The sequence below is a fragment of the Cherax quadricarinatus genome, chromosome 29 (genome assembly GCF_038502225.1).
Source record: "Cherax quadricarinatus isolate ZL_2023a chromosome 29, ASM3850222v1, whole genome shotgun sequence".
In the NCBI taxonomy this organism is placed as follows: Eukaryota; Metazoa; Arthropoda; class Malacostraca; order Decapoda; family Parastacidae; genus Cherax; species Cherax quadricarinatus.
The window spans coordinates 28,001,199-28,015,709 of NC_091320.1; positions in this window are offsets into that span (position 1 = coordinate 28,001,199).

Genomic DNA, 14,511 nt, shown 5'->3' on the forward strand with positions numbered 1-14,511 from the left:
GACAACAGACAAACAAAATTCACCATACGGTGGTCTGTTACCAGTCTTTATTTGGTACATATTATATGCATTCAGCATTGAAATGTCCATGAGATGGAAGAAAAGTTTCATGTACCACTTGTAACTCTTATGAACACAGTCAACAAAACCAATCTGCATGTCACACTTGTCAACCAAGCGCATGTTTTGTGTATAATCAATCACTGACACTGGTTTTCGAATACGTTCATTAGTCACTCGATCAACTTTGCCACTGTCTTGCATTTCATTACGGTGAACGGTTGTCAACAATGTGACATCTCGTTTGTCATGCCACCGTAATGCCATGATGTCATTGGCAGTAAACACCTGCACGTCATCACCACGAACACCTGCGTTGAGCCTGGGCATATGTTTACGATTAGAACGCACTGTGTCACACACATCTGTCTTGTTCACTCGCATGAAATCACTGAGTAATGGGCTTGTGTACCAGTTATCGGTATATAATGTAGGCCCTTACCAAGATAAGGTGCCATCATGTTTCTCACTACGTCACCTGAGATACCCAATAACATCTTGGTATCTTTCAATGTTTTACTACCCGTGTATACAACAATATCCAACACCAGGCCACTGTCACAATCACAGAGTACAAACAATTTTATACCAAAGCGGTTCCTCTTGCTCGGTATATACTGCTTGAATGACAGTCTACCTTTGAACAAAATCAAAGACTCGTCAATTACAAGATTCTTGAATGGATAAAAGTATATCCTGAACTTTTGTTTGAGATACATGAAAACATTTCTAATCTTGTATAACCTGTCACTTCTGTCAGGCCTGGTTTTGTCAGAGAAGTGCAACATACGTAACAGTAAGATAAACCTGTTCACTGGTATTATTTCACTGAAGGATGGGGTACAAATTAGCCGATCTGTGGACCAGTATGCTTTTATATTATGCTTATAGACGTGAGGCATAAGCATTATTGTTGCAAAAAGCAAATACATTTCTGCAACAGTCGTCGTCTCTTTCCACCTGTGTAGTCTTGACTGTGGTGATAAGATCGTATTTGCCATGGTGTACTGAAAATACTTATTACTTTCCCTGGCAATAATTTCCATCAATAGCTGGTCAAAGAATAATTCAAAGAATTCCAGTTCATTGGCCGTGGTTCCAAGGGGACAGGTAGGTAGAATTCCACTTTGAGAGTCATCAAAGTGGTGAGGGCTGGGAACAAAATTGAGATTTTGCTGCCAATCCCAGATACGGTTTGCTGGTGGATACTGGACATCATAGGCTGGTTGTACGGGTGGTTGTGGCGGGCTGGTGGCTGACGCTCCGCTTTGTCCTTGAACTGACGAGTCAGCAGCGTGGGTCCCCGCGTGGCACAGTGAGTCACGCATGGCGGTGCCACTACCACCACCAGCACCACTAACACCATCCACTGATGCCTGTGGCCCATCCATGCCAAGTGTAGCCACATCATCCTCACTATCACTACCTAAAACGGGTGTAGGGGCACAGGATGTACTCCGGGATGTACTCTGGGATGTACTCCATCCCCTGGGCACAGCATAGGGTACACTACCCGAGCGCATGTGGCGGCGAACATACTGACGCTTCACTGGTGAATATGTTTCCTCACTATCACTACTCGAATGATCGTCGAGCGAAATAAAATCACAATCCACGTCAGAATCATCGTCATTACTGAAGTCAGAGGCCTGGCCACGGGAAAATATTAGTTTTCTCTTACGTTTAGGAACACCCGACCGTGAGTCACGAGTGCCCACACCAGAGGTAGAAGGTCGAGGATCATCGGGGTTTTCTGCACTATTATCGATATCCTGGTCATTATTTTCGGTCACTAACTTATCAAAGCCGTAGAATTCGTCTTCATTTCCACTTCCATCAGTGTCAGAACTATCAGACAGGAAGAGGAGAGTCCCAATTTTCCGGGGAGTGAGAGCTGACTTGCGACGAGGCATGGTGAACAAGGGTGAATGAGCCGGCGTTCCCACAATGCTATGCAGGCGCCTAGATTTTTTGTTTACGGCGCACACCCACGGCGCAGACCCATTCTCTCACATGTAGGCCTATGAGCGCTTTCGCGCTAAATTTGACGGCGCTAGAATTTTGGCGTAGATCTACGGTTTGGACACTCACCGAAAAGCCGTAGATCTACGGGATGGACCCTGAAAGGGTTAATATCTTTATTTACTACAAGTACATGTACAAGGTATACAGGCCTAGCTGACATCAATGACATACTACTATATAGAAAGCCACTTGTTTTGCATAGCATTTTGGGCAAATTAGGTCAGTTTTGTCCCAAGATGCAACCGTCACCAGTTGACTAACACCCAGGTACCCATTTTACCGATGGGGAACGTAGACAACCGGTGTAAAGATACACACCCAGTGTTTCTACCCTTGCTAGGAATTGAACCCAGACCCTTGCCACGTGAAGCGAGAGCTTTAGCCACCAGGCCACATTTGTTTATATTTATGGTACACATGTCGTTATTACAGTAATGTATGAGGTACGTATATCAGTAAGTTATCCAACAAATAATTATTAATGTATTATCCTGTACAGTAGTTATTAATTATGTCTTGTTACTGATGTATTATTTTTGTATTTTTTTACCTACTGGTAAATACTGTCATCAATTTGTAGTATTGTATGAAATATTTTCAGAATGGTAGTGTATTTGGCTATTGAAATATAGTGATTTCTCAAACCCCATGGTAGATGTAAGGCCATATATACCACTGTCATTGCTTGATATTGTTAAACTATCATAAAAATGTAAGAATAGAAGAGTTTTTTTTTTATTTTTATTAATTTATGCAGGAGAAGGGGTTACTAGCCCTAGACTAGAGAAAGGGTTAGTCACCACTAACGGAGGAAAGATTCTTTTCCACTTCGCTATGGAGATGAAAGGAAATAGATGAGAACAATAACTATTTAGAAAATAGAAGGAAATTTGGATTGGTATTTATACACATACTTGTACAGTGGAACCTTGACTTACGAGTGTCCCAGCTTAGGAGTTTTTTGAGATACGAGCCCAGCTCCCCCCCTTCCTCTTCCCCCTCAACCCAAAACCTGGACACCTGGCTTGTTTATCTATGATTTCATGCTTTAATTCCATGGAAATCATTCTCTTTTTCTTCTCAGCAATAATAATATAATATTATTATAGTCAAGTCACTCAGTATGTCAGTCAAGTCACTCAGTATGTCAGTCAAGTCATTCAGTAAGTCAGTCAAGTCACTCACTCAGTAAGTCAGTCAAGTCACTCAATAAGTCAGTTAAGTAAGCCAGTCAAGTCACTCAGTAAGTCAGTCAGTTCAGTCATTCAGTCAGTCAGTCATTCAGTCAGTCATTCAGTAAGTCAGTTAGTAAGTCAGTCATTCAGTCAATCATTCATTCAGTCAGTCACACAAACTCATGTTAACCTCTTTTTCTGTGTACAAAGTAACACTTCAGTTACGGCTACAGGTTATCTCTTGTTTAATATCTTTGTTAATTGTAAGACTTAAGCGCTTATACCTCTTCGTACCACTTTCAGCAACACTAGTATGGCTACTGGGTGTCATGATTGCTTGGCAGACACAAGATAGTGATTAAAATATCATAACACAATTGACAAACACAGCTGCCTTGTAGCAGAGAAAGACTGGACACCTATGAATTACGAATGCTGGGATGATAGGCGGGGGTATCGGGGAGTGGTAGGGCAAGGCTCCCCGGCTGCTCCATAACAAGGTGGCTGCTTGAGCAAAAGATAATTTTTTTTTCCTTCCCACAAACTGAACTATGTTTAATTAATTATACATGATGTTACATAAAATTTTGCAGCAATTCTTCAGTGGCGGTCTAGTATATTGTTATAATAACGATAGAGCTTCAGTTCCTTAAATTAATAATAATAATTATTATAATAATGATAGAGCTTCAGTTACCCAAATTAATAATAATAATAATACATAATACGTATGTAATAATAATTCGGATTGCTTCTGCTAGTTGGAACAGCTGATGGCACAGCTGGTAAGCAGTAAATATGTTTACATCCCAGTGGGGGGCGGTTCTCTTGTGCTTGTTTGCATTTATTACAGTCATTTGGGCAAATTTCTTTGTTCTAACCATGGGTCCTAGTGATCTACTACAGTTAGCCTCAAAAAATATTCCATTTTCTCTTACAGTAAGAACGTGGGAAGATACTATAATGAAATTGTGACAGAACTGGCTGAAGTTTCTGCCGCTGCCACAGTCTCTGCCACCATATTATGGCCTATTTTATTCACTCTAGAGTATATATCATGTTTCTGTGCTATTTATTACGACAGATGAATTGTGATAGATAAATAAGCCGTACAGTTGATAATAGCGTCATTTTTTTTTATTATTTATTATCACACCGGCCGATTCCCACCAAGGCAGGGTGGCCCGAAAAAGAAAAACTTTCACCATCATTCACTCCATCACTGTCTTGCCAGAAGGGTGCTTTACACTACAGTTTTTAAACTGCAACATTAACACCCCTCCTTCAGAGTGCAGGCACTGTACTTCCCATCTCCAGGACTCAAGTCCGGCCTGCCGGTTTCCCTGAATCCCTTCATAAATGTTACTTTGCTCACACTCCAACAGCACGTCAAGTATTAAAAACCATTTGTCTCCATTCACTCCTATCAAACACGCTCACACATGCCTGCTGGAAGTCCAAGCCCCTCGCACACAAAACCTCCTTTACCCCCTCCCTCCAACCCTTCCTAGGCCGACCCCTACCCCGCCTTTCTTCCACTACAGACTGATACACTCTTGAAGTCATTCTGTTTCGCTCCATTCTCTCTACCTGTCCGAACCACCTCAACAACCCTTCCTCAGCCCTCTGGACAACAGTTTTGGTAATCCCGCACCTCCTCCTAACTTCCAAACTACGAATTCTCTGCATTATATTCACACCACACATTGCCCTCAGACATGACATCTCCACTGCCTCCAGCCTTCTCCTCGCTGCAACATTCATCACCCACGCTTCACACCCATATAAGAGCGTTGGTAAAACTATACTCTCATACATTCCCCTCTTTGCCTCCAAGGACAAAGTTCTTTGTCTCCACAGACTCCTAAGTGCACCACTCACTCTTTTTCCCTCATCAATTCTATGATTCACCTCATCTTTCATAGACCCATCCGCTGACACGTCCACTCCCAAATATCTGAATACGTTCACCTCCTCCATACTCTCTCCCTCCAATCTGATATTCAATCTTTCATCACCTAATCTTTTTGTTATCCTCTTAACCTTACTCTTTCCTGTATTCACCTTTAATTTTCTTCTTTTGCACACCCTACCAAATTCATCCACCAATCTCTGCAACTTCTCTTCAGAATCTCCCAAGAGCACAGTGTCATCAGCAAAGAGCAGCTGTGACAACTCCCACTTTGTGTGTGATTCTTTATCTTTTAACTCCACGCCTCTTGCCAAGACCCTCGCATTTACTTCTCTTACAACCCCATCTATAAATATATTAAACAACCACGGTGACATCACACATCCTTGTCTAAGGCCTACTTTTACTGGGAAAAAATTTCCCTCTTTCCTACATACTCTAACTTGAGCCTCACTATCCTCGTAAAAACTCTTCACTGCTTTCAGTAACCTACCTCCTACACCATACACTTGCAACATCTGCCACATTGCCCCCCTATCCACCCTGTCATACGCCTTTTCCAAATCCATAAATGCCACAAAGACCTCTTTAGCCTTATCTAAATACTGTTCACTTATATGTTTCACTGTAAACACCTGGTCCACACACCCCCTACCTTTCCTAAAGCCTCCTTGTTCATCTGCTATCCTATTCTCCGTCTTACTCTTAATTCTTTCAATTATAACTCTACCATACACTTTACCAGGTACACTCAACAGACTTATCCCCCTATAATTTTTGCACTCTCTTTTATCCCCTTTGCCTTTATACAAAGGAACTATGCATGCTCTCTGCCAATCCCTAGGTACCTTACCCTCTTCCATACATTTATTAAATAATTGCACCAACCACTCCAAAACTATATCCCCACCTGCTTTTAACATTTCTATCTTTATCCCATCAATCCCGGCTGCCTTACCCCCTTTCATTTTACCTACTGCCTCACGAACTTCCCCCACACTCACAACTGGCTCTTCCTCACTCCTACAAGATGTTATTCCTCCTTGCCCTATACACGAAATCACAGCTTCCCTATCTTCATCAACATTTAACAATTCCTCAAAATATTCCTTCCATCTTCCCAATACCTCTAACTCTCCATTTAATAACTCTCCTCTCCTATTTTTAACTGACAAATCCATTTGTTCTCTAGGCTTTCTTAACTTGTTAATCTCACTCCAAAACTTTTTCTTATTTTCAACAAAATTTGTTGATAACATCTCACCCACTCTCTCATTTGCTCTCTTTTTACATTGCTTCACCACTCTCTTAACTTCTCTCTTTTTCTCCATATACTCTTCCCTCCTTGCATCACTTCTACTTTGTAAAAACTTCTCATATGCTAACTTTTTCTCCCTTACTACTCTCTTTACATCATCATTCCACCAATCGCTCCTCTTCCCTCCTGCACCCACTTTCCTGTAACCACAAACTTCTGCTGAACACTCTAACACTACATTTTTAAACCTACCCCATACCTCTTCGACCCCATTGCCTATGCTCTCATTAGCCCATCTATCCTCCAATAGCTGTTTATATCTTACCCTAACTGCCTCCTCTTTTAGTTTATAAACCTTCACCTCTCTCTTCCCTGATGCTTCTATTCTCCTTGTATCCCATCTACCTTTTACTCTCAGTGTAGCTACAACTAGAAAGTGATCTGATATATCTGTGGCCCCTCTATAAACATGTACATCCTGAAGTCTACTCAACAGTCTTTTATCTACCAATACATAATCCAACAAACTACTGTCATTTCGCCCTACATCATATCGTGTATACTTATTTATCCTCTTTTTCTTAAAATATGTATTACCTATAACTAAACCCCTTTCTATACAAAGTTCAATCAAAGGGCTCCCATTATCATTTACACCTGGCACCCCAAACTTACCTACCACACCCTCTCTAAAAGTTTCTCCTACTTTAGCATTCAAGTCCCCTACCACAATTACTCTCTCACTTGGTTCAAAGGCTCCTATACATTCACTTAACATCTCCCAAAATCTCTCTCTCTCCTCTGCATTCCTCTCTTCTCCAGGTGCATACACGCTTATTATGACCCACTTCTCGCATCCAACCTTTACTTTAATCCACATAATTCTTGAATTTACACATTCGTATTCTCTTTTCTCCTTCCATAACTGATCATTTAACATTACTGCTACCCCTTCCTTTGCTCTAACTCTCTCAGATACTCCAGATTTAATCCCATTTATTTCCCCCCACTGAAACTCTCCTACCCCCTTCAGCTTTGTTTTGCTTAGGGCCAGGACATCCAACTTCTTTTCATTCATAACATCAGCAATCATCTGTTTCTTGTCATCCGCACTACATCCACGCACATTTAAGCAACCCAGTTTTATAAAGTTTTTCTTCTTCTCTTTTTTAGTAATTGTATACAGGAGAAGGGGTTACTAGCCCATTGCGCCCGGCATTTTAGTCGCCTCATACGACACACATGGCTTACGGAGGAAAGATTCTTTTCCACTTCCCCATGGACAATAGAAGAAATAAAAAAGAACAAGAGCTATTTAGAAAAAGGAGAAAAACCTAGATGTATGTATATATATATATGCATGTGCGTGTCTGTGAAGTGTGACCAAAGTGTAAGTAGGAGTAGCAAGATATCCCTGTTATCTTAGCGTGTTTATGAGACAGAAAAAGAAACCAGCAATCCTACCATCATGCAAAACAGTTACAGGTTTTTGTTTCACAGTCATCTGGCAGGACGGTAGTACTTCCCTGGGTGGTTGCTGTCTACCAACCTACTACTCCTTCTTCTCTCCAGAGTGCTGGAACGAATTAATGGCTTTTCAATTAATTTAAATGGGGAAAATTAATTTGATATACGAGTAAATTGAGTTACGAGCTAGCTCCTGGAATGGATTAAACTCATAAATCAAGGTTCCACTGTACATGCATATATAGTGTGCCCAAGTCAAATTAGAAGTAGCAGGATGTAACCGTTTTTTGCGTGTTTATGAGACAAAGAAAAAGATACCAGCATTCCTACCATTGTGTAAAATGATTACAGGTTTCCATTTCACACACGTTTGGCAGGACGGTAGTACCTCACTGGGTGGTTGCTGTCTACCAACCTGTTGCAGTTTTTTAACTAAGTGTAAGCATTCCTCTGGCAAGACTGATGGAGTGAATGATGATGAAAATGTGTCACCCTGCCTCTGTAGGAAGTGGCCGATATGTTAAAAAAAAATGTTAAGAGGTGTGCTGTCATTGCTTTTTTTTTTTTCTTTTTTTTTTTTTTTTTAACAAGTCAGCCATCTCCCACCGAGGCAGGGTGACCCAAAAAAGAAAGAAAATCCCCAAAAAGAAAATACTTTCATCATCATTCAACACTTTCACCTCACTCACACATAATCACTGTTTTTGCAGAGGTGCTCAGAACACAGCAGCTTAGAAGCATATACCTATAAAGATACACAAACATATCCCTCCAAACTGCTAATATCCCGAACCCCTCATTTAGAGTGCAGGCATTGTACTTCCCATTTCCAGGACTCAAGTCCGGCTATATAAAAATAACCGGTTTCCCTGAATCTCTTCACTAAATATTACCCTGCTCACACTCCAACAGATCGTCAGGTCCCAAATACCATTCGTCTCCGTTCACTCCTATCTAACACGCTCACGCACGCTTGCTGGAAGTCCAAGCCCCTCGCCAGCAAAACCTCCTTTACCCCCTCCCTCCTACCTTTTCGAGGACGACCCCTACCCTGCCTTCCTTCCCCTACAGATTTATACGCTCTCCATGTCATTCTACTTTGATCCATTCTCTCTAAATGACCAAACCACCTCAACAACCCCTCTTCAGCCCTCTGACTAATACTTTTATTAACTCCACACCTCCTAATTTCCACACTCTGAATTTTCTGCATAATATTTACACCACACATTGCCCTTAGACAGGACATCTCCACTGCCTCCAACTGCCTCCTCGCTGCTACATTCACATCCCAAGCTTCACACCCATATAAGAGCGTTGGTTCTACTATACTTTCATACATTCCCTTCTTTGCCTCCATAGATAATGTTTTTTGTCTCCACATATACCTCAACGCACCACTCACCTTTTTTCCCTCATCAATTCTATGATTAACCTCATCCTTCATAAATCCATCCGCCAACACGTCAACTCCCAAGTATCTGAAAACATTCACTTCTTCCATACTCCTCCTCCCCAATTTGATATCCAATTTTTCTTTATCTAAATCATTTGATACCCTCATCACCATACTCTTTTCTATGTTCACTTTCAACTTTCTACCTTTACACACACTCCCAAACTCGTCTACTAACCTTTGCAATTTTTCTTTAGAATCTCCCATAAACACAATATTATCAGCAAAATGTAATTGTGTCAATTCCCATTTGATTCCCCATAATTTAATCCCACCCCTCTCCCTAACACCCTAGCATTTACTTCTTTTACAACCCCATCTGTGAATATATTAAACAACCATGGTGACATTACACATCCCTGTCTAAGACCTACTTTTACTGGAAAGTAGTCTCCCTCTCCTCTACACACCCTAACCTGAGCCTCACTATCCTCATTAAAATCTTTACAGCATTTGGAAATTGGCATCTTTTGAAATTTGTGTGAAATTGGGAAAATTGCTAAATTCTGACCACTGTATTGGATAGTTGAAATTGGTAAATGGGTGGTTTCTTGTACTCATTCGATAGACAAAATGGAGTTCTAGCGAAATAGTTATGAATTTTGTCGACTAGTACATTGGAATTGGCCGACAATAGGGCTCAAAGTGGACAAAATCGCCGATGCATAAACATTGTCGAGACCACTAACTTCGCAAGAGCATAATTCCGTAAGTTTTCCATCAAATTTCATGCTTTTGGTGTCATTATGATCGGGAAAAGATTCTCTATCTTTTCATAAGAAACAATATTTTTTTCTGAAAAATTTTCGACCCTGAGAACAAGTTTAGGAGAGGGCCTCTCGACCTTGAAAGGGTTAATAAACTGTAGTGTAAAACACCCTGCTGGCAAGACAGTGATGGAGTGAATGATGAAAGTTTTTCTTTTTCGGGCCACCCTGCCTTGGTGGGAATCGGTCGATGTGTCAATAAAAAAAAAAAAATCTCATAGGTCAAAAGAGAGGCATATATAGGCATATCAAAAGAGGGGATGGGCAGTTAAGAAATCAGTATATGTATTCAGTTAGAGAGACAACTCAAAAAAAGGTGCAAGAAGAGCAAAAAGGATTGAGGCTAAAGATGCAAGGGATTCGAAGACTAACTCAAAAGCGTTCTTTCAGGTATACAGAAGTAAAATTAGGGACAAGATAGGCTCACTTAGTCATAAGTTAATTTTAAGCCTGCCCATAATGCTCTGCATTCAAGGGGCTTTTGGCATGTACACCCAGTCACTATATTTCTTTGTACAACTATGTAGAATGTCCAAATAAAAAAAAAAACTAAATTAAGAGTAACTCAGGTCAGATCACTGACAGTGAAAAGGAAATATGTGAACTTTTCAGAATTTGCTTCCTCTCAATTTTTACTCAGGAAGATACAGTGGTACCTTGGGATACGAACAGCTCAAAACTCGAAGAATTATGCAAGTGTATTTATGTAAGGGCTTTTGTAAGTGTATTTTTGGGGGTCTGAAACGGATCAATCTAATTTACATTATTCCTCATAGGAACAAATTCGTTAAGTATCGGCACTCAGACAACCTTCTGGAATGAATTAAGTTCATATCCCAAGGTACCACTGTACTGCGAAATTCCAGCAATAATAAATTATGTAGAACAAGACGATGAACTATGCACGAATAGGGTAACTAGTGACATGGTCCTCAGACAAATAGAGAAATTAATGCCTAACAAATCCCCAGGCCCTGTTGAACTGTTTGCAATGGTTTTCAAGGAATGTAAAGAGGAACTTAGCATGCCTTTGGCTAATCTTTTCAATATATCACTACAAACTGGCATAGTGCCAGACAAGTGGAAAATGGCAAATGTAATACCTGTTTACAGGGCAGGTTACAGATCCTTAGCTTCGAACTACAGTGGACCCTCGCCTAACGATATTAATCCGTTCCTGAGAGCTCATCGTTAGCCGAAATTATTGTTAGCCGAGTTAATTTTCCCCATAAGAAATAATGGAAATCCAATTAATTCGTTTCAGACAGCCAAAAGTATTAAAAAAAATTTTTTTTTCATGAAATATACATTTTCCTACAAAGAAAACAATAAGACATGCACAATAACTACATAAATAAATGTTAAAATGACACTTACCTTTATTGAAGAGTATTGATGAGTGATGAGACACTGTTTTTCTTGAACACGGATTTTCAGAGTGATACACCAGTAAAGGCTTCACTTTGCAATCCCCACTAGCATTACAACAAAACATGAGAGTTAGCTTGTCTTTCATAGGCTTGTGTCCTGGGAGTGCCTTTTCCTCCTGAGTAGTGTAGGTCCTGTTTGGCATTTTCTTCCAGAACACGTTTGTTTCGTCACAATTGAACACTTGTTGGGGGATGAATTTTTCAGCTTTGCCATGCCTTATTGCACTGTGTATGCCACTACAAATCTTAAATCTCTCAAACCAACCTTTGCTGGCTTTAAATTCACCAATATGAGCACTAGTTCCAGGCATTTTTTCCTGTTCACCTGGGTGTTAGTTGACTGTTGTGGGTCGCATCCTGGGGGACAAGATTAAGGATCCCAATGGAAATAAGTTAGACAGTCCTCGATGATGCACTGACTTTCTTGGGTTATCCTGGGTGGCTAACCCTCTAGGGTTAATCATTTCTCGGTAATTGTTTCACGTTAAGCCACACCAACAACACTCTCTCCACATCTTTGAGTAGTACAGCTGATGGTGGTGCAGCAACAGCTGACTGTGGTGCAGCAGCAACTGACTGTGGTGCAGCAGCAGCTGACTGTGGTGCAGCAGCAGCTGACCATAGTGCAGCAGCAGCTGACTGATCCAGCAGCAGCTGACTGGTCCAGCAACAGCTGACCGTGGTGCAGCAGCAGCTGGCTGATCCAGCAACAGTTGATTGGTCCAGCAACAGCTGACTGGTCCAGCAACAGCTGACTGTGGTGCAGCAGCAGCTGACTGATCCAGCAACAGTTGACTGATCCAGCAACAGTTGACTGATCCAGCAACAGCTGACTGATCCAGCAACAGCTGACTGGTCCAGCAACAGCTGACCGTGGTGCAGCAACAGCTGACCGTGGTGCAGCAACAGCTGACTGATCCAGCAACAGCTGACGGGTGCAGCAGCAGCTGACTGTGGTACGATAGTATTTATCACCCTTTTTACCACAGGGTTGGCACTAGAAGCTTTCTTTGGGCCAATGGTGACTTATTTGGCAGTTACAAGCGCTATAAATAATGGAATAATACAAAATGTATCGAATGTATGCATGCAACCGGCCACCCTGGCTTGTAAACAATGACAGCAAGGCAGCCGAGACGTTCAGGCTAGACGGACAGGTTCGGGACGAGTCATGTTCAGAAACAGCTGATGATGGTGCAACAGCAGCTGACTGTGGTGCAGCAGCAGCTGACTGATCCAGCAACAGCTGACTGGTCCAGCAACAGCTGACCGTGGTGCAGCAGCAGCTGACTGATCCAGCAACAGCTGGCTGATCCAGCAACAGCTGGCTGGTCCAGCAACTGCTGACCGTGGTGCAGCAGCAGCTGACTGTGGTACGATAGTATTTATCACCCTTTTTACCACAGGGTTGGCACTAGAAGCTTTCTTTGGGCCCATGGTGGCTTATTTAGCAGTTACAAGCACTATAAACAATGGAATAATACAAAATGTATCAAATGTATGCATTCATCCGGCCACCCTGGCTTGTAAACAATGCCACCTGCGGAACAAGTGAGGCTGGCTCAGGCCGCACACGGACGTGTCTCTGATGAATTGCGTTGAGCGAGTTTTTTAGTGCTAGGCGAGGCAAATTTTTTGCGTTAAAATGTATCGCTAGGCGGATTTAACGTTATGTGATGCCAACGTTAGGCGAGGGTCCACTGTATAGACCAATAAGCTGTAGTGGGAAAATTTATAGGATCAGTAATTGCCGAAACAATTCGTAGCCATCTTGAAAGGCATAAATTGATTAATGAATCTCGGCATGGTTTTACAAAGGGGTCTTCCTCTCTTACGATTTACTGACTTTCTTCAGCAAGGTATTTGAGGAGGTAGATCATGGTATTGAATATGATATTGTGTATATGGACTTCAGTAAGGCTTTCGATAGAGTTCCACATCAGAGGCTATTGAGGAAACTTAAGGCACACGGAATAAGAGAAATTTTTTCCTGGGTAGAGGGATGGTTGACAAATAGGCAGCAGAGAGTTTGCATAAATGGGGAGAAATCAGAATGGGGACACGTCACAAGCGGTGTTCCACAGGGGGTCAGTGTTGGGCCACTCGTTCACAATTTATATAAACAACATAGATGAGGGAATAAATAGTGACATAAGCAAATTTGCTGAGAACATTAGATCACTCCAGGATGATTTGAATATGTAGACTGATGCAGTGGTTGGAGAAATGGCACATGCAATTTAATATAGACAAATGCAAAGTTCTAAATGTTGGGCAAGAAAATAACCATGCCACACATAAACTAAATAATGTAGATCTTAATTTTACTGATTGCGAAAAAGATTTAGGAGTTCTGGTTAGCAGTAATCTGAAACCAAGATAACAGTGCACAAGTATTCGTAACACAGCTAACGGAATCCTTGGCTTCATATCAAGTATATAAATAACAGGCTCAACAGGCACATACCAGGGAACTAATGAGACTTTGTGAAGAGTACTCTTTAAACCAACAAGTAATTGATCCCACTAGAAATGAAAATACTCTGGATTTGATATTCACAAACAAGGAGGAACTGATCAGAGACATGACAGTTAAAAAAAAAATATATAATCTGATCATAATGTCAGAGGTTCAAACGAGTATTAACTAAGGGTTAGGAAACTGTGTCACTAATGTTAGAGATGGGATGTTCAGTAAGCTTAATTTTAACAACCATAGAATTGACTGGGAAAAAATAAACCAAGAGCTATCAGACATATCCTGGAAATCAGACATGAGCACCTTAAATTCCCATCGGTGCCTAGAGAAGCTAAATACAGAAGCATACAAGGTATGTATGAAACACGTACCATTGAGGAAACCCAGAAGATGATCAGATATAGAGAGAGAGCATAGGAGATGGTACAGAAGAAGAAAACGGGTTACCGAATTGCTTAAAAACACAAATATGCTACAACAGA